Below are 21,968 nucleotides of genomic sequence, written 5' to 3' on the forward strand. Positions count from 1 at the left end.
TTTTACATATAGATCCCCGTTCCCTCTCCCTCCCTCCTTCCCTCTTTCCCTCTCTTCCCCCTCACATGCACTCCGACCACCCTCCTCTCCCATTCCCCCAACTCCAAATGTAGGAGATTCTTAAATGCCAAGTGTACAATTTTGTAAATAATATTTCAGATATGATTTCAGAGTTGGAGACAGGGAGCTCATGGCACATGGAATAAGTATCATGTTTTTGGGTGTACAAAAGAGCTTTAGATATACTGGAGTACATTCAAGAATTTCAACATACATTTACAAAAACTGGCAATATTTTGACTATATATGGAAAGTTTGGGAAGAAAAAATATAACTTCTCAAATACATAAACTGCTCTCATATGGAAATGGGATTATTTTTCATGACTCTAGGTAACCAAAGATATATACAATCTACAAAGAAGTTTAAATTGAGTTAGCTGGAGAATCAATAATCTTCTAATTAAAATATTCCAAAAGTGAAATGAGGAGCTTTATGTGATGACACAAACCCATCTCTGGAGGCATTTTAGCAGTGATTATGTAGCACCTGCTAGGAGAAACTGTGTGGGTGGAAGAGGGACTCCTGTGTCTAAACCATATCACGTTTATTCTATCATTTCCCCAACTTGATGATTCTGAGCTCCTAGTTTTGTGAATTAGCATTCTCCAAACCTGCAAGATTCTATGAGTCACAAGACTTCCTCTTCACCACCTCAACCATGCAAAGCTCATGGGTAGTGTTGAGAGAACACTAATAATTCTGAGCTGGACTTTGGACACTTGATGGTTTTATATGGTCTTTTGTTTCATGTATCTATTTTTGGTTTCTCATGATAATTGTGTTGCTTCTAATATTTCTGCCACCCAGAAAGTACTTTTTGGTTGTTAAATGATGCCAAATAACTTTTCAAAGTGCTTTTACTACGATGACCATATCTGATTGTGGCTAATATGTATATTTCCATTTTGTTTCTTTTATTTGTGGAATTTTTTTTTTTTTTTTTTTTTTTTTTTTGGCCAGCATTGAACTAACCTACTGGATGGATGTGCTGTGCTGTCTGGTGATTTCAACTTGCCTCTCTCCAACTTCCAATGAGATAGAACATCTTTTCCTATACCTAGGATCTCCCTACCCCCAGAGTCCTCGGTAGTCCGCTCATTTTTCTATTGGGTAGTAAGTAAGATTATCCCTTGGTCATTATCAGTATTGTAAATATTTTCTCTTGTCTAGGACATGTATTTTTATGTCTTAGTGACACCTGATGGACAACAGTTATCTTTTGAATATGTGTGTATCTGTAGAGGCATGAATTAGAGTGAAATACTAATTATCTATAGACAAAGTCTATAGATATATCTATATCTAAAATATAGATCTAAAATATAATCTAAAATAAGTTGTCCTTTTCAAAATAAGATTCTGGAAAATATTTTACATTTTACTTCTATCTTCTATTGTTTTCCAAAATGTTCTAAGAATATAAATCATCCTGAGAGATGGGAAATATGCCTTTGAATTCTCCAGAGTAGTGTCTTTGTGTTTTTTTTCTTGTTTGAGTGTGTTATATATTTTGAAATAATAATATACCATTTAGTGACAGGTTTGGTGATTAAGCTGAACAATATTTTTTTTCTAAATTATACTAAGAATATGTCTGTATGTATCATTAAAAAGTAAAACATTTGTTGTATAATTCAAACAGAACTAACCAAATGTCTTGACCAAAGGCAGTGTTACTGAAAACTTTCTAGTTCAGAAGAAGCATATTTTTAGTGTTGTCGCCTTGTGTCTTAGACACTGGGCCACTCACTGATCTTAAATTTGAGAATCCCTTGCCTTGGGCCCCTAAATGCTGGCATCACCACTATACCTGGCTGTGTCTGACTCAGATAGGCACCCCTAGCTAATGAAACCTGGTGTGACTATTTAAAATGAAGCTGTACCAGTTGAACTGAATTCATTACATTTCAAAAAGGTAGTATTGTGGCTTTCTCAGTTTGGAAGATTTCAGAAATGAAAAATAATTGAAATTTGCCAAGCAAATAATTTTGAGATGGTAGCTGGAAAGGTAGGAACCAGTGTGATAACATCAATACAGTTCCCGAGTCAAACATTTTAAATGCAAGTCTCCCTTTTCCATTTTACTCTCACTTTAATTATGGATTTTGTATTTTATTTCTATCCTCCCATTCTCATTCATTTTTCTCAGATGTCAGTCTTTCTGCTCTTCATTTTGAAGGAATTCTACCTTTGGAAGTATTATTTGGGTGAAAATTAAGACCAAGTATAGTACAGTTGAGGCAGAGGGAAAAAAAATGTGATTAGTACTTGGGCAAGAGTGTGATAACACACTTGATACTGAGGTCAAGTTTACCTCACTCCTCATCACATGAGATTATTGGGTGATGGGCATTCTAAACATTTAACAAGATTCTACAGTTGTGGATTCAAAACACACATGTATTTCCTTGGAGGCTCTAACAAGATTTCCAGTGACTTTTGTGGGAAGCTGGCTAAACTAATGCACTTGGAATCCACCCCTCTAATGAGGCATCCTCGAATAGTGTGCAATGGTTTTGGCATATTCTCTAAGGGAGAAAAACAGAGATTCTGAAACGGGAGCTTCAGACAGTGGTTACTAATAGCCCACCCTAACGTACAGACCTGGTGTAGAGACCAATGGACTCCATTTCAGATGTTCTTTTTGGCATTCTGCAATGGTTTTCTGCTTGATAAATGAAGCCTATCATTGCTCATGCTTTTTCTGAATTGAACTGTTAGGGCTCAGAAATCTGGTGTTTATGCTTAGGTTAATAAGGAGTTACATAAACTCCTTTCCAATAAAATATTTTCATCCTAAATCTCTATAACTATCACACAGAGATTTAGAATTACAATAGATATGGCTTAAAAGGGTATTAAACTAAATTCCAGGGAATTTACAATTCATGCATATTTAATATATCATGGAATTATTACAGAGTATATTTGTATTAGTGATTTATTTAGTTTCGTTTTGGTGCCTAATCTGATTAATTTTGCTAAGGTGAATTGCTCTATCATAAAAAAAAAAAAAAAAAAACCAATGTGGTCTTTTCATCAATCTGTATTGAAGATAAGACTTTCAAGTGCAGGAAAAAGTATCTTCAGAAGAGAAATAGTCTATTGGTAGGTTTTTGACAATCATTTTGTTTGTTCTCTTAAAAGAAACTTAAGATGGCTTTGAATATCTGGATTCAAGCCTGTGAATTTAAATTGTTTATTTTTATCAATTCTAGAGTTTAAATGATATAAAATTGGAAAAATGTCTCTTGGAATGTTTATCTTTGTATTGATTTTCAGATAACAAATATACATAGCAATGATTAATAAGCCCTACAGATTAGATGTTTCCTTTTCACAATATATCACAGTATGTCTTTGAGGGAGTAGTCTAATAATGTTTTAATTATGATATCCCCAACAATCAAGAACAGCAAAAACAAACAAAAACAAAAACACAAAAACCCCACAAAAACAAACAAAAACTTAGTGCACTTTGTTTTTCAAAGTGGCTTCTTTATTGGAATTAACTTATGAATTCATTGAATTATTCTGTATTCAAGAAATGTAGGATTTAAGTACCTGTATTGCTGTATGGTAGCAGGGATTGAAGATACAGAACTGAACAAGGTATGTGCTTTGATGATGCTTGAAGGAAAAATGACAAATGTATATATGGGAAAAAGCAAAAGGTGGTGATGCATATTAGAAACAAATGGAATTAAGTAGGGTGGTTAATGAGTCCCAGCGAGTTGGCAGTCTGTGATATGACAATGCTCCCCTCAGAAAATAAAGTTGGAGCTGACAGGCAAATGTCAAGAAAAGACCATACTAACAAGTGTGTGACTATAAGATTACAGAGGAGGAAACCCAAGAAGGACGTTGGCCTGTTAGAAAGCATGGGTTGAAGCTGCAGCAGTGGTAGAGGACACTTGTTGACCTTTGCTTCTTTGTCCTCAGACGTTTAGAGAGAGTTGGGGAGTCGATGAGACATGCTTGGCTTATATTTTATAACTATAAAAATGGATTTAGCACACAACCACAGTCTATGGCAAATGAATTATAGAGCCACGGAAAGGACTAGTAGTGCCAGGTGGGAGGTAATAACACTAATTGAACAAAATGTGATGGTGGCTTAGACTTAGGTGACAGATGGGAGATGATTGAGGTTGTGGTATAATTTGGCAACACATAAATAAATTAGCTGAGGATGTGATAATAGATGAATTAGGAATGCATTACTTGTTTTATTTATTTTTTTATGTGAATAATGGAGTAAGCGGTGGTTGCAGTTTTTGAGGTAGGAAGAAATGAGATGACTTCATGTTTAAGAGAGTGAATTATGAGATTTGTTCCTGAGATTGAAGGTTAAGATGCCCCTAGGCATCCCATTGAAGATGGTGAAAAGGGCAGTCAGTGCTCATGCCGGAAAAGCTCAGTAAAGAAGTGGGAAAGGTGCAATGAAGTGTTCTGTTGACTAAACCAGGTATAAAGTGAAGACTGATGAATGCCTCTCTTACTAAAGGACTGGTTTTATGGACAACAGATTGAGTATGTTAGGTAGGGTTACTACTGCTGTGATGCAACACCATGACCAAAGAAACATGGGGGGGGGGGAAGGGTTCATTCAGTTTATGCTTCCAAGCCACAGTCCTTCATCACTGGAACTCAGGACAGAAACTCAAGCCCGGCAGGGACTTTGGAGGCAGGAACTGGTACAGAGACCATGGAGAGGATGCCATTTCTTGGCTTGAACCTCATGGCTTGCTCAGCCTGCTCTATTATAGAACCCAGGACCACCGGCCCAGGGATGCCGCCACCCACAATGGATCAGGCCCTTCTCCATCAACCACTGATTTTAAAAATGTCCCACAGGTTTGCCAGTCTTATGGCAGTATTTTCTCAACTGAGGCTCCATCCTCTCTGATGCCCCTAGCTTGTGTAAGTTTGACAGAAAAACAGGCAGTTCAATAAGTCAACTTAAATATTTTAACAGATATCATACTTATAGATATTTATAGTTAAAAACTAATTTCCCATGGGAAATCTATGCACGGAACTGAAAATTCTTTCCTATTTTCTGAAAACTACATTCTTAAAGTAGACTTTCTTGAAGTGTGGGATAGGACCTTTCTAAGGGTTCCTTGAGATCAGAACACATAGCTCAAGCAAGCTATTTGTGTTCTGTCTCATTCTCTTGTGAGCATACTGTGGAATGTTGTAGAGGCCACACTCTACAGTGCAATATTATGGCAGAAACAGGAAATACAGATAACACGCTAAGTCAGAAATCAACTTGATTTCTCCAAAGTATAATATAATCATGTTTCTTATTAACTTTTTAAAACTATTTAGTTTATAATTTTAAAATTGTAAACTGTAAAAATTATTATTTGAAGTGAAAAATATTTTAAATATGTTTGCTTTTCTATGTTGAACATCTTTATACATTTTAATTAAAATCTAAATAAATCACTTTCCCCTTCTCTTCCTCCATCCCCTTTCAGTTCTTCCCCCCTCCAATCCTTCCCTCATTCTTCCCCCAACTCTTTAGTCTCTTTTCATTTATTATTATTGTTACATATACATAAATGTAAGTACATATGCATATGCATACATACACACACAAACATATGCACACACACACACACGTACAAAAGCTGTTGCATTGGTTTTTGTTGTTTGAGTATATAGAGTTTCAGCTGCCTGCTTTGATTTGGATAACCAGTTAGGAGACTTATCCTTGAGAGAGTTTAATTCACCTTGTCCCAGTAGTCACTAGTTGTCTAGGGTGGGAACCCCACAACATTTTTTGCCTTTCAAGGATATTGCCATTGTTCTAGTCTGGTTTATGCAGCAATTTCTAGGTAAGACTGCTTCAGGAACTTCCTTGTATTCTGGCTTTGACAATCTTCTTGCTTCCTTTTCCATGATGTTCCCCGAGGAATGGATGTAAGAGCTGTGATGTAGATGTGTTCATTGGGGCCTGGCTCCAAGGGTCTGTTGACTTTGTGTCAGTTGTGGTGTTCTGTGATGGTCTTCATTTGCTAAAGAGAAGCCTCATTGATGAAGGGTGGCAGCTGCACTTATGTGTGGCTATAATGATAAGATTTAGAATATATTTAGAAACTATACTGGACTAGCACAGGGATGGTGGCAGATTCTTTTCTAAGGTCCATGCGCTCACTGGTCTGGGGAAGCTGACTAAATTTCTTGTACCAGTCATGATTTCTTTCCTGTTGAGTATACCTTAAAATTTAATGTGCAAATGTCAATAAGATAAACCACATGAGCAAAAACTTTGTGGGATTTTCAATAAGTTATATTATTGTTTTATTTATTATTATTATTATTATTATTATGGTATTTTGAGACAGGGTTTCTCTGTGTAGCTTTGGAGCCTGTCCTGGCACTTGCTGTGTAGATCAGGCTGGCCTCAAACTCACACAGATCTGTCTGCTGCTGCCTCCCAAGTGCTGGGATTATAGGTTTGTGCCACCATGCCCAGCAGGTTTTAGTATTATAAAGCAGTCCAGAAGCTAAGTTACAAGAATGACTATTTTAAGCTGTATAAACTATAGACTCATAGGGGCACTGATGTTTGCTTCATGCAACATATTGACATTGGCTTAAGGTTCAGAATACCAGATATTGAGGCCCTTCCCCTAAGTTTTGCATAAATAAGACCACTTCCCAAACAAATGCATATTAAGCAAAGGCGTGGTAGGTGATTAGAAGTTGGAAAGTTTTTGCAATGTTTGGCATTTAAATCAAGGGCAAATAACCTGTGCAGATATGAGTGGGCAAATAACTCCCATCGACCTGCTTATTATTGTCTTAATTACATTCCATTTCACAGCTTGAAAGTATCCTTGATGCATTTTGTGGGTTCACTTTCACACTTTCTAATGTTCTAGAATTGGGAATTGAATTGGGTTCCCCAGTAATTATCCTGAATTAGTGTGGCAGGCTCCTGAAATTTTTGTTAATTAGACTGCTAGTCCAGAAGGAATAAAGGAATCAAACATTTTTAAAAATCTACTCAGCATTTTAGGAAGGAAATGGTTTTATACTTTGCCTATTACTCAAAGTCTCATTAGATCTGACATTTTATCTTTTGATTACTCAGTACAATAACTCTTCTAATACCATAAAAGGTCTCAAATTAAATAAGAAAGTGCATTACTTCACACATGGCCCCATGCCGTTTGTACAGTTTGTAGCCTTCCTACATATGTAATCTTAAGCTGTCAGCTGTTGATTGGTTGGATGCCTTCCTTAAAATTGCTAAGTGAAGGCTTGAGAGCTGGGCTTCATTCTTCATTTGCAAAGAGCTTTTTCGTTTGCTAGCATAGCTACTTGTTTTTTGATGTTTTACCACCACAGTTCTAAACACTTTTCATGGAATAAACTGGAAAAAAAAAAACCCTAAAATCAAAAGATGTTGTTTTCTTCCTTTTGTTATTCTTGAAAGATAGCATTCTCCTTTTTTTCTTCCAATTCAGCTTTTTAAGTCACAGTGAGGATTAAGGTGGTAATCAATCCGATAGAGGGGAAGGCCAGTTCAGGCACCCTCTCTCCTAATACTTAGGGTCTTAGCTGGGATCAGTCATAGAACCTTCATCCAGCAACTGATGGAAGCAGAGCTCCCAGAGTCCAGTGGAGGAGAGGGAGAGGGAGGAGTGATTATATGGGCAAAGGGGGTCAAGACCAGACCGTTTTGGGGATACCCATAGAAACAGTTGACCTGAGCTAGTGGGAGCTCACTGACTCTGGACTGACAGTGGGGGACCTGAATGGGACCAAACTAGGCTCTCTGAATGTGGGTGACAGTTGTGTGGCTTGGGGAGTCTGTGAGACCACTAGTAATGGGATGCAGATTTATCCTAGTGCTTGAACTGGCTTTTAGGAACCCATTCTTTTTGGAGGGGTACCTTGCTTGCCTTTGTCCTGCCTCAGAGTGACTTGCTAGACTTTGTTGACTCCCCATGGGAAGCCTTACTCTCTCTGAGGATTGGAGTGGGGGTGGGGTGAGGGGAAGGTGGGGGAATAGGAGGAGGGAGGGAGCAAGTGGGAACTGGGACCAGTATGTAACATGAAAAAAGATTGTTTTAAAATAAAAATGATTAAGAAATTGATAAGTAACATTTAAAAAATAAGTCACAGTGAGAGAAAAGGCTTAACAGTGAACACATACAATATTGTGCTGAAAATTAATTTTAACGTTTTAACGAATGTCATATAGTTCAGTGTTCTCTGCAATAATACATTTTCTTTTATGCTCAGAACATAGACTTTCCTTCACATAGCTAAATTGTTGAACCAGGTCTCTGTCTCTCCGTGCTTTATGTTACAAGCTCTAGCCATTTGGTTTCAGATATCAGGTGGAGAAATGGCCAAAGAACTAAAAGCCATCAATCCTGGGTTCTTAATCCAGATCCACCCATTAAGCAGCTGTGTGACCAGATAGACATGATTGAAATAATCCTCTTTGCGATTTGTCTATTTTGTTCTTCAACTTTATAGATGACATCATCCTTTCTCTGTAAACAATCTGCTCAGAGTACAAACCAGGGGCTATTCAATAACAAACTGTCCTGTCGGTCCTCTGCTCTCAATTGTCCCTGTTTGACCCTGCTTTAATTCATGCCTCCATCACTTCTTGCTTGACTTTCCCAATATTTCATCATGTCCGTTCTGTACTTAGGTTTATTCTACTTTTATGCATTCTGTAAATAGCCATATAATCAGGAGCTAGGTATTTTTAAAATGTATTCATTGTGTCCCATTCCCAAGTTAACATTTCCAGTGCTCTCCTATGGTTAAAAATGCAAACTGTTCAAGACAGAAAGACCCGATAGTGAAATGAAATCAGCTGGGTTTGGGAGTGTCAGAGAAGGACCTGAATTCTGATCCACATAGCTAGTTATGTAAACTTTGGGGGATGTTCTAGATATGTTTTCCCATCTCCTCTCTTGCCAGTGTTAAGGCTTCTATCTGATATGTGGATGGGACACTTCCTTACCTATTCTGCTTCCACCCAATACTGCATGGCCTGCTCTATGACCATGGCTATTTTTTTTTCTGTCTATCATGCATCTGTGACAGTACATATTTCCTGTGCTTGGGTTGCATGCTTTCAAATGCTGCTGCTCTTCAGAGTCAACCAATGTATATATCCTAAGGAGTCGGCTATCTCCCAGTAGAGTGGGCTTATTTTAATCTGAGGATACTGTCATCGACTGTGCCCTTCCTATAGCACCTTAGCCAGGTTGTGTTTTATTAATTTCATTCCTACATTTTGCTGACTCAAGAGCCATTTTGTATATGGTGTATGCTAGGCCCTGTTCTAAACAATATGGTTACAGCATGGAAAGAAATGCAGAACTGTATCAGCATGTTTCTTATGTCCCAACAGAGGAGATACACAACACAACAGAGAAGTGTGTGTGTGTGTGTGTGTGTGTGTGCAGTAGATGTTATTAATAGCAAACACTAGGCACAAGGGCTAGCTGGATGATGTGGGATAGTCTAGGAAGATGCATTTGCAGGCTGAGCATTGGAGCATTGAACAGGGGCATAAATGAGTTCATGAAGTGAGTAGGAGTATTGGAGAATGAGAGTAAGAAAATGTTCTATGATCTAGACAAGGTATAAGCTGAAATATTCAAATGACGGCATGGATAGCAGAATGGAGAGTGGAGAGAACTGGGTGATTATGGGCATGAGATGGGAGAGCCTAGCAAATCAGTAAGATAGCAGATCTCAGATATCATAGGTTACACTGATATCTTTTAAATAGTTTATAACATTTTATATTATGATTAATAAGGATTCTTTATAATGTATGTGGGGTAATATTTTTAATGGCTGGAGAGAAGCTATGACATTAGTGAAATAATTGAAATAGCAAAGACCTTGGTTTGGAATTAACTAGTAAAAGAGTAGAGATAAGAAACAAAGGTCAAGTTTGGAGTCTACTTTTAAAGCTCAGCTAATGGTTTTTGCTAGTTCACTGGATTGATTGACCCACAGTAGCTTGCAAGAGGAAGTAAAGGCTGATAGACTCCAGATTTTGGCTTAAATAACTGGAATAATGAAACCATGTTTTGTATAGAAATTTAGATGATTAATGAGTAATAACACTACCAGACAGTATCTGGAACACAATTGTTTTATGGTTTATTGTATCAGGGATAAACTAAGTTGTAATAACAAAGAGCTTCTGGAATGAGATAGTTCTACTCAAGTATAAACTTATTTTTGTTTTGTGCAGTATCCTAGAAGTAAGTGGAGGAGGCTAGTTGAATAGCTGCACCTCATGGGTTGATTCGGATTCCCAGGTCTCCAGATGCTATGTTGTGTATATGGAAAAAGTTAGATCATCAGCTTCTTGATGCTGTATCCCAAGGGAATGGAAAATAAGAGAAAAGACAGGAAGCCTTGTGCTCAAAGTCACACATCTGATCTGTTCTCATCCCTTTGCCCAACATGTAATTACAGAGAGGCAAAAATTAATAATAATAATCTCTGTACAGTGAGATTATAAGGTTCCCTCTCCAACGTGAAGAAAGACAGGTTGAATCTTAGGGACCTTTATGCCATGTTTGACTATCTCTTATAATTAACTTATGGTTAGAACTATGTTCTACACACCTCAGTACTCACCTTCAAGTCTACATACATGCATGTGCTCACTACATGTAATTCTCTGCAACATACGTATGTGTTACCCTTAAGATTATAGCACCTGTATGCCTCTTGAAATTTTACACCTTATTCTTCATATTTCAAGTGATTTTTAAATATACATGTATTAGAGATACACAGCTATAGTATTTCAATAAACTTATATTTAGTATTTTCAGTGCCTTACATTTATTCTTACAGCAGAATGAACAAGTCATGATGACTTACCATTTATGTTTCTCAAGAGTTTTTATGTCACACATTTGCTTCCCTATAACAATTTTAGTGATTAAAGAGTGAGTCATCACTGTAAAATAAAACTACATCACCTATTCCAAACTGCCCAATTCTGTATGTGCTGCTGTGGTTTTACTGGTATTAGTTAGTTAGCTTAAAAGTTGGAAGAGATATATTTGGCTCCAAGAATATATTTTGACAGGTTGAAAAACAGTGCAACATTTGAAAATTACATGTAAAGGTAGTTTAAACAGTACCTATACTATGTGAAGTTAGAATTATTAGGGAAAAATGACATAATTGGTAGCATATTGAATACTTAGGAAACTGGTTGTTGGCATGTAAGAGATAACATATTTCCCATGGAGAGTTTGGGTTTATTCTACAATATAAAATAAGAGTTGTTATATTATTTTATAATATGATATATTTGAAAATTGGTCTTATGTTCTTTCCAAGATCAATCAATCTCTGTAAATGTATAATTCATTAGGTCATCCTATTCTTGAGAAACATACATTATTTTCTAAACAAGTTCAATGATAGAAACTAATCTTTGAGTATTTATTTACAAGTATTAATGTTAAGGTCCATGTAGCAAATATATATGCTTTATTTATTAATGAAATTTTGTTCAAAATGTTAAATAAAGAATGTATGTTTGAGAATGTTTTTAGTCTATCATACTCTGAGGTCTGTGTGGGCAAAAAACCTTGTCAGTATTTCTCAGTACTTAACCCAGAGACTGCAAGTAGTATTTCATTGAAAATCACTAATTGAATCCTCATGGAATACCTTATAATACCTCTAAACACAAACCTGTACTCATGTAAAAAATGTTTCCCATACACAGTCAGATTCACAAACCTATATTCTATTCATTCCAGATTTTCTATTATTTTCTTACAATTTTAACTGATAATAAAGTGTATGGCTTCTGAAGAACTTCCAGTTGAGAGTTATTAAGTATCCAGTTAAGTCTGAAAATTTCCTATCCATTTTCCCTCTAGATGAAACTTTTATTCATTTAATTTAAAAAATATCCTACATTTAGACTGCTAAGCTTTTCCAAAGCCTCTGTTGAGACTTCATAAGGCAAAACTTGAAAATGTGTTTGTTTGATCTAGCATATTATCATTTGAACTGTGAAAAGTTTCAATTAAGATTCTTATAGTTGGTGTGTATGTGTGTGTAAATTTTCAACTTTTAAAAGACGTTGTCAGAGAGACTCACAAAAATCTATGCAAACTTCTCATCATTGTAGAAGTATTGCCGGTCATGCTCAAGAGATAACTTAACTAAATATTGCTCAAAAAAAATCAAAGAAAATTAGAAAAAAAGATTAGTAATAATGTTTAGCTTTCCATATCTTATAATATTTGCCTATAACTAAATTGAAATTTCATTTCACAAACTTATTTCATGCATGAGAAATACATTTCTTCATCACACCAAATATAGTCCTTCCTAAAAGTGTCCAACCATTTAGTCAAATTGCTAGGTCTAAAAGGACTTCAGAAATACTAAATCTATCTTGGGCCCTGATTAAATGAACTATATAAATCATACTTTATTTCTTAAACTTTTCTATTACTGAGTTTCATAAAGCCTTTAGCCATTGTGAATGTTTTTCTCATTTTTAAGGTAACTCAACTTAATACCCTTTCCTTAAATGATTTTGTAATAAAACAAGATTTGCCCAGCACATTCTCTTCAATTGCCCTTGTTCCCAAGTCTAAGGGCAAGGAGTTCCTGCTCAGGCAGGTGTGTGACTTAGAATGTGTATAAGTCAAGAAAAATCAGGTGTTCTCATCAGAAAACTAAGCAAGTCAAGGAAATGTTTAGTATCTCAATTTAGAGATTTTATACAATGTGCATGTGTATGTATTAAATAAATTACATTAAGTGCCATATCTTTGTGTAATTTCAAGATTATCATTAAAAAGGGGTGTCGAGTAAGTAGCTTAACTTTTATAGATTTGTCTTGTGATTTTCTGTAAGCAATGAATTAATGATGCCTTCCCCAAAGTGTGTTAGTGAAGATGGATTAGTTCAATCATTAGGATAAAATGTTTGACAAGAGGACATGGTAAAGAGCTCTAAAATGTATAGTAATTCATTTTGGCCCAGGGAATTCTAATATTCACTTTCTCTTTATTTTCTAAATGTGTGCATGTGATCACAAGGTTCTTTACATTATTCTTAAGGAGTGAGAATCTGAAGAGGAAAATGGTAAGTGCTTAATATTGAGCTCTGGGGAGAGAAGAGGGAGAAGAATATGAAGTAGGAGGATAAGGTGAGAAAGAAATACAGATTCAGTGAAACAAAAGATAAGATTTTGTTTTCAGTCTCTGCCAATTTCCCTGCCAATGTCAAGTTGTAAATACTATACTCTAGTAGAGAGCTGCTAATCTGTCTTGTTAGCTGTGCTACACTCCTGGGTACAATTATAAAGAAATGCTTAATCATAACTATGATTTCAGAATTGCTATATGAATTTGGCACTATTCTAGTAATTATTCATGTGCTGTATCTCCCATTTCATTGGTTATAGTCAATGTTAATAGCCTTCAGCACTAAAATGTCAACCCTTCCATTTCATCATTTAAGTTGAAGTTTCTATTTGTCCTACTACAAAGTAGCATGTGTAAGCTCCAAACAGTTCTCACAGCAGCATGCTCCTTTACCATGTGCAGTGTTTATATTCATTGTATTTTTTCTTCCACTCAATGAAGGACAGTGTAGAAGGTCTTGTTTATCTGAGACCTGTTTATGTTGTAGCTAACAATTTCTCTATGAATTTACCAGTAAGATTACCTATGAAGTGTGCCCTGTAAAGCAGGCCATTTGTACAATCAAGGCTATTAATAGTGACAGGCAAGGTCTAGCTAGATTCATTATGTGCTTCTCATGTCCAAGTCAGGGCAGTCACTTGAGGTACATGATTTCATTTATCTCATCATCTTCATAAAACATTCATTTAGATTCGGAGCTTTTTAAGTTTAGGATTTCCTCCATTTGTTTGTTTATATTTCTACCAACCAAAACATAGCAAAAAATTCCCTTGATATAATGCCTGTGTATGTAAAAAGTTGGGACCCAATGGGGCCCAATGGGGTTGTGGAGAGCAATCTATAGTCTTGGCAACAGACTGTGTTTTTGGGGATTTCCATGCAACCCGTCTGGCCAACAACTCAATTGGATGTAACCTTGCTGCAGTACTGAAGCTTTGCTTGTTCACAAGTGATGTGCAATTGGGACATATTGCATATTCTCAATAGATGGAAAAATGTATGTATGTGCAATACACTTTAGTTTAAAAAAATAATTGAAGTTGGGACTCTTTGTTATAATAATTACTATTTATTTCCATGAAGCAGAGTTTTATACTTTGATTCAAATTGTTTTCAGTAGTAAGTTTATCAAAATATAAACTGTAATCTTCACACAAATGTGATATTTTCCTCCTAATAAGTAGAAAACGTGAGACCTCATTCAATTCTTTCCTGGTATTCAAGGCCAACCCCATTTCTTCCACCAAACTATATGGATTTGTTTTCTGACAGCTGTTTCCTTCCTCTCCCTGTTTATGTTACTCAAGTTCATTGGTTCATGAAGTATGATTCCTGGACCATTAATTTACAGCTTCTGTACTTGGTTCCTGTAACTTTTGGACATCTTAGAAATGAAATTTCAGATTCCACTGAAGACCTATTGAGACAGAATTTCTAGGGATTTTTTTTTTTTTGCCATCAGTGCCCTCAGTAAGTTCTCTAATTTTTTGTGATTGTATAATTTAGCTTCCTATTTAGTTGTATTAATTATGGGGACTGAGGTTTATGAATAATTGTATTTTTCAGATCTTAGGTGTCACAAAAATATTGGTTGAATAAAGTGACAAATCAATGCACACAATAAAATAATTAAGAAACACAAGCCAGCTAATTGGAAAAATAAAGGAGGGTTATTTTATTTGAAAGGCTATCGTCTGGAGGCTAAATGAGATGTAATTTTTAAATATCTGTGGGCGAGAATCAAAATATGTAAATACAAATCACAGGAGAATAATTTGATTGCAAGTTATTAGGGTTATTTGGCTTACATTACACCCTCAAATTCTTCTTAACCCCAAGCCACAGTTCTAGAAGTATGTGGTATGTTCATTTTATTGGGTTTTGTGTAGTGAAACAGATTTCTAGCTCAAATCTCGCTGAATTACTTTCTCCACCATGTATAAAGAGTTAAACTGCAATTTTGAAAGATAATTGTCTCATTTAGTTAATGGGCTAATAAATTATCAATCTAAATATGGATCAAGCACAGTACTAGGTACACATGCATATAACAAAAGTTCTATGTTCATGGTAGAATTGCTATAATGATTAACTATGCTATCTTAATTATGCTATCATAATAATGTTAAAATAGCAAATACTACTAAATAAAAAATAAAAATGGAAAGAGAGCATTGTGATATGGATTTGTAATACACATACCTTTTTGAAATTAAGTTTCAAGGGACTTTTCTCTGAAACATTGGTGTCATTGTTCTTGATCCAGATGGCCCAGTGTCATTTGGTCACATGATTGGGGGAAGGGAATCTCAGGAACTGAGCCCTAACACTTGGAGTGGGATGGGAATAAAGTACAGACAGCAGGCCTGTTTACACACATGCTTCGGCTTTCTCATATTTCAAAGTATCTGAGATCGTCACACAAGTGTGTAAATGTAATTGATTTGACAATGAAGTTCCATTTCTGGGTATGCCCATGGATTTAATGTGGCATCAAATAATAATTTCCTTAAGAGTAGAAAGTAGGCAAAAAGGAAAACCTTCAAAATCTGAAGTGTTTGGAGCTTGGTTGGATGAGTCAGTGTTGTGAGCAAACCTGAATTCACTATAATGTCCTCTAGTTCCCCACTCCCCAGGCACTCTAAGAATAGCTGAGAATGCCAGATGGCTTGAAGCACTTCTGTCCATGATTAATGCCTCGAGCTATTCCTTAACTGGATTACAGTGGCATTTCTTCTAGAAAATCTTGGATTAGATTCTTCTCCAATCATACTTATCATTTGACATATAGTCCACAATGCAGATAGCATGATCATTTGACATATAGTCCACAATGCAGATAGGATGGGCACACTGGATGGTGGTGATGGTTATGCTGGAAAAAGACACAGTTTAAATTGTGATAAAGCCTTATGTTATTCCTAAGAAGCTCTTTTGAAGGCCATACTAAGTGCATCTTTAAATATTTGAATGTGATTGCTTGGTTTTTCTCCTAAAGTTTTATTTCTTATTTGTCTGTAAGGCTAGTCAATGGGAGATGCTGGTTATTGTACTCAAACAGTCTATAGCCACCTCTGTGACTGCATCATGTCTCTGTTTGTGTTTCCTACAGTAAAATGCACCACTGATGCCACTGAACAAATGATTTGATAAATTAAAGATGTATGGGTTCAAAGGCTTATGACTGGAGTATAATTGTCTTCTCAATATGCCTAGCATTCCTACTAAAGCCTACGGCTGATACCAATTCCTGGTGTATGTGAATTTATGCATTCCATAGTCACAAACCTGATGCAGTTTTCCAGTCTTGGCCTCCTCTGAGTGTGAGATCACAGGCAGATGTCACCACTTTTTAATCAAAAAGTATACATTTCTGATTAAATGTGAATACATTCAACCTTTACTTTAGCTGTCAGCATGGCTATGCTAGAGAGAAAGTTAGTTTGGGCACATATGTTTGTCAGAATTCTTTATAAAATTTGAGTTTGCTTTAGCAAGGGACTTAAATGAACAACAGCAAAAACGATAGTAAAATAGACATGATATATTGTAATTGTTGACATGATTGCAAGAAGAAAAACAAATGTATGTGTTTCAAGCCAACTAACCTTTCTCCAACCACCATAGTATTTGATGTATGGCATCACTCCATGAGACAGACTAACAGACCTTAATGTAAAAACATGATAGGTACCAGTGTTCTGTGTCTCAATATTGTACTATTAAAACATGCTATCCAAATTTGCCATCTGAAATAAAAAAGTTTCAAATGGAAAAGAAAAACAGCAATAGAGTAAAAGAAACTGAAATTTATGCTTAAGACCAGGTTATAGGATCATGTGGTTAATACAGGGTACCAGCTGTCTCTATACATATCCACTGAAAGTATTCAGGGAAATGATGTTCTTATATCTGATTTGCATATTCAGGCAAGTAGGAAGCATTTACACCTACAAACACACAGAATCTATAGAATGTTAAAAGCCTTTCTTTTGATTTCCTCATGTTGCTAATCATGAGATACTAGACTGCAATTTCTTCTTCATTCACCTTTGTTAAGGAGCAACTGCAAATAACAATGTAATAATTCTTACCAGCCAGTGCCCTGCCTTCTAGATAATTTCTGATGCCAAATAGCAGCCTATGATTTCCATGAGGAACATTGTTCTGCAGACAAGATTTTGTTGTTTCCTTCCTTGTGTGGGGAAGAATCCTAAAATAGACCTCTTAGTTTTTTTCTGTTTATTTTTGAGATTGTATTTTAATTACAACATCTCTCCCTTCCCTTTCTCTGTTCACTGGACATGTTACTGTTTTCTGTGAGAACATTCCTATACATGTGTATAACATACACCACACATATTTCTCCACATACCTATATTCTGCCATCACTTTTTTCCATTCCCATTAATCACCTTTGTTTGCCTAGTCAGTTTTGTTTCTGTATTCACATCATGTATACAGGCATGCTTTTATCTATTCATATAAAACCAAGGAACTACAAATGAGATGAAACATATGGTATTTGTCTGAGACTGACTTAATTTGCTTAATATAATTAGCTCTAGCTGCATCCATTTTCTTACAAAGAACATATCTTTATTCTTATTTATGACTAAAAAATTCCATTGTGTACATAAAACATGTTATTTTTAATTCTTCTGTTGTTTGATCTAGATTAGCTCCACAACTTGTCTACTGTGAACTGTGTTCTGATAAACATGGACACATAAGAATTTCTGTAAGGGGCTGGAGAGACAGCTCTGCAATTAAGAGCACTGGCTGCTTTTCCTGAAGTCCTCAGTTAAAGTCCATCACCCACATGACACTTCAAAGCCATTTATAACTAGTTCCAGGGAATGTTCCTTTTCCAGATGAGTTCTACTACACAGAGGAGTTTTCTTGAGTACTTATGCAAAATCTTAATGTGCTGTTTCTATAATAGTGAAGTAAAGAAACACTCATCTTGAGACATACAGACCTGGGTCTAATTCATTCCTTTGTGCCTTACTAGCTGTGTGGATTTTAACAAATTCAACTTCACCCAGTACTCACCAACACAGGGTAGGTTGTAATGGTAATAATTGTTCCTATTGCATACAAATAGTCCCTTCTAATGAGCTCATCTTATGTGGTTTGATCTATTTGTGGGGCCTCTGGCAGTGGTTCCAGGATCTATTCCTAGTGTTTGAGCTGGCTTTTTGAAGCCCATTCCCTATAGTGGAATGCCTTGCTCAGCTTTGATACAGAGAGGATGGGCTTGGCCTTGTGCTAGTCTTTATTGATAGGAGGCCTTACCCTTTCTGAGGAGTGAGAGGTGGTGGGGAGGAAGGGAGGGAGATGAACTGTGGTTGGTATGTAAAATGAATAAAAAAATTAAAATAAAAAAATGTAAAAGAATCTCCTGACATGAAGAAAATCTTCTGTAAATGATGCTCTTTCGTTTTTATTTTGTCTCATTTCTCAGAACTCTGCAAGTCACATATACACCCATTTGCTCTAATTAAATTACTATTGTAATATTTACTCAGGTCTTAATGTCCTGAAATTTCCCTCCTCCATGAATGTTGCCTGGAAGCCTTCAAAGACAATGCATGGGAGAAGCCCTATCGTCATTTTAAAAACCACTCTTTCTCATGTCTATGAGTTTAAGGCCAGCCCTGTCTACAAAGCTACACAGAGAAACCCTGTAAAAACAAAAACAAAACAAAACAAAAAAATAAAATAAAATAAAAATTAAAACCCCAAACCAAACAAGAAGAAGAACAAAACATGCTCTCTCCGTTTCTCCCTCTCTGGAGGCATTTAGACATGGAGTCTATCGACAATTCTTTAGATTACCAGGTTGAGTAGACTTAGTCTATGGTCATGTAAGGGAAATGTGGTTGATTATCCCCTTGTGCCTACTGTCTGACTCAAGTTTTCTTACTTCTAACTTAAGGGTCCGCCTAAAGACAAATGTATTTACATCTCCTTGGTGTTCTTTGTCTTCTGACTCCCTCCCTTTTGATATATTTCCCCCCATATGGCAGAATCCAGAGATGCTAGTCTTTGAACTAATAACAGCTGGTGCAGAAGATATAAATCATTTAATAGACAAAGGAAGCTTGTTAACATATATGACGATTTACGTATGATATCATCTCATCTAATTTCATCCTAATTAAGCCTAATGACTGGGTGCGCTTCTCTCCAGATAATCAAGTGCAGTGTGTGAATTTCTCATTTCTACTCATGAAGTTAGCCCCCTACTAAGATGGGTTTTTGTGGTTTGGAAATAAATAGGTCTACATGGCAATGCAGCTGTACAACAATGTCAGACATTTCTCATTAGGCTTCTTTCTTTGGCAGCAGCAAATAAACTTTCTTCTTGCCTTGCTGTAAATAGCTGCTTTCCGTCTTTAAACAGAGAGGTTGCAGGGAGGAAGTCTCAGTCTGTCTAGTTCTTAGAACTGGTTAGGTTATCTTTTGAGTTCTTAATCACTGCAAGCATTCAAAAAGAAATTAAAGCAAACTATGGAGCTCTGATTTCTTTGCTACACCTCCGTTATTATTTTGTGTGTATATTTCACTCAAACATTTTGGAAATTTAAATCTTATCTATTATATAGTTCTTGTCAATGCTGGCATTTATTACTCTTGCATTTTGGTTCAGCTATGCTACGCAGACTGCACTGGAAAGAAGAGAAAACCCTGGGATGAACAATGTCTGCTCTCCATCCATTGCAAAATAAGGACAAAGCCTTCTTGTCCTGTTTCCTGGAAAGACACTTTGCAAACAGAATGTACTCTGATTATTGTACAGAGATATCTAAAAAAAGGAAGATGCTGTGATGCTAGTTTGCGAGGATTATATATTTCAGACTAAGGCCACGAAGCTCTTCTTAAGAACTTAAAAGTGTGCTATATGTTTATAGAATAGAGCTACACTTAATTCTGACTATGTACATGACCCTGAGTATGTACATGTGTTTATGAAGAAGAAGGGACTCTGCCTACTCACACACACATACAAGTCTGAGAACAACTTGCTGGGATCAGTTCTCACCTCTACCATGTAGGTACATGAAATCAACCTCAGGTCATCAGGCTCAGTAGCAGGTGCTTTAACCTAAGTCATCCCACTGACCCTTCACCTCATTCTTGAGAAACAATCTCTTGGTGAACCTGGAACTCACTGATTTTTTCTAGGCTGGCTGGCTAGCATGTCCTAGGGATCTACCTGTCTCTGGCTTCCCAGTGTTGGCACCTATCTTTCACATGTGAACCAGGGTTCAAACTCAGATATCTCAGCAAGCACTTTATGGACAGAGAATTCTGAGCTGTCTGAGCATATATTTTCTAGGAGAATTCACCACAAATCTACAGGCTTTGGAGTCTGTATAATTAGCCTCTTCCTGATGCTGTTTCTTCAAAGCCTCCTTCATAGTTTTGAACATTGGAGCCTACAAAAGAAGCAGACTCATACCTTGATTGAAATCTGCTTTTGATGTAGTAAAATATGTAGCTGGGACAGCACTTTTTGTGAAAGATTTTATAATTTGAGTTCTGTCTTCTCACGAGACTCTTTATTTCCATGACTATGTACATACACATCTTTTCATTCAAAACTACTGTTTTAATTAACTTCTTCAGTGCTATGGATTACACCAGGGCCTCATCCATGCTAAACATATGTTCTGTTGCAGAACTGTACCATCGACAACTTAGAGCAAATAACATAACTCTTCTATAGAAGATAAAACCTTTTGAGCCTGATGCTCACAAACTGATGGGTTATGTTTCCAGAGTACTGTTATGTTCACATGCTAAATTAGGGTTCTCAAGAGTAACAGAACCGAATAGAATGGATACCGGTTACAAAGCGGTTTGCTAGATGGGTTTGCAAAATATGGTCTGAGTAATCCAAAATGGCTGTCTGGGTGCTGGGGAGGGGAGGCGGCTCAGTTCGCAAGACTGGATGGCTTCCAAGTTGCAAACTGTCTCCAGAATGCTGGAGGACTCCTAAAGAGCCACCTGTCTTCAGTCCTGTTGAAATGTAAAGGAAGCTGTGTCTGTTGTGATTAGCTACTACAGCAATAATGTAGATGCAATGAGCACCAAAGAGAGAAGGCTGGCAGATGAAAGCTACCCTACTTCCCCCTGTCATCTTTATGTTTTGTTGCCCACTGGAAGGTGATGCCCATTCTCAGGGACAATGCTCCCACCTCAGTTAATCCTTCCAGAAAATACCATCTTAGTTGATCCAATCAAGTTGAATCCTCATGTACAACAGTTTTCCAATAGAACTTTCATGAATATTTAGTTTTGGTTGATCCTCTTTTCCTCTCCCTATACATCACTGCTTCTTCTTGTACTCTTCCCACCTCCACACAACTGGCCCTCTAACAACTAGCCTAATCCCTTCCCTTGAAGCCTCCTTTCTTTCCTCTCATGATCTTCTTTCTGGTTTGACTCATGCTTTCTTCATGTTGAAGGGTATGGGTAAAGGCTGCTAGTTCTACTATGCACGTGTGTTCCTCTTGTGTGTCTGTGTTTGCCTGAGTGTGTGTATGTGTACTATATGTGTCTAGGAACCCCTGGAACCAGAGTTAGAGGTAGTTATGAACCATCCAGTGGGTGCTGGAAACCTATCCTGGGTCTTTGAGAAGCACAACAAGTGTTCATACCATTGAACAATACCTTCATCCCCTGGTATCTTTT

At 36.6% G+C, this 21,968-nt stretch overlaps 1 protein-coding gene across 2 annotated transcripts in view; it reads left to right on the forward strand.

The window, feature by feature from the left end:
• Positions 1–21,968, forward strand: part of Prkg1 (protein kinase cGMP-dependent 1) — a 1,151,895-nt gene that overhangs the window by 161,882 nt on the left and 968,045 nt on the right. The window lies entirely within an intron of this gene.

This window comes from Phodopus roborovskii, unplaced genomic scaffold (genome assembly GCF_943737965.1).
Source record: "Phodopus roborovskii unplaced genomic scaffold, PHOROB, whole genome shotgun sequence".
Classification (NCBI taxonomy): domain Eukaryota; kingdom Metazoa; phylum Chordata; class Mammalia; order Rodentia; family Cricetidae; genus Phodopus; species Phodopus roborovskii.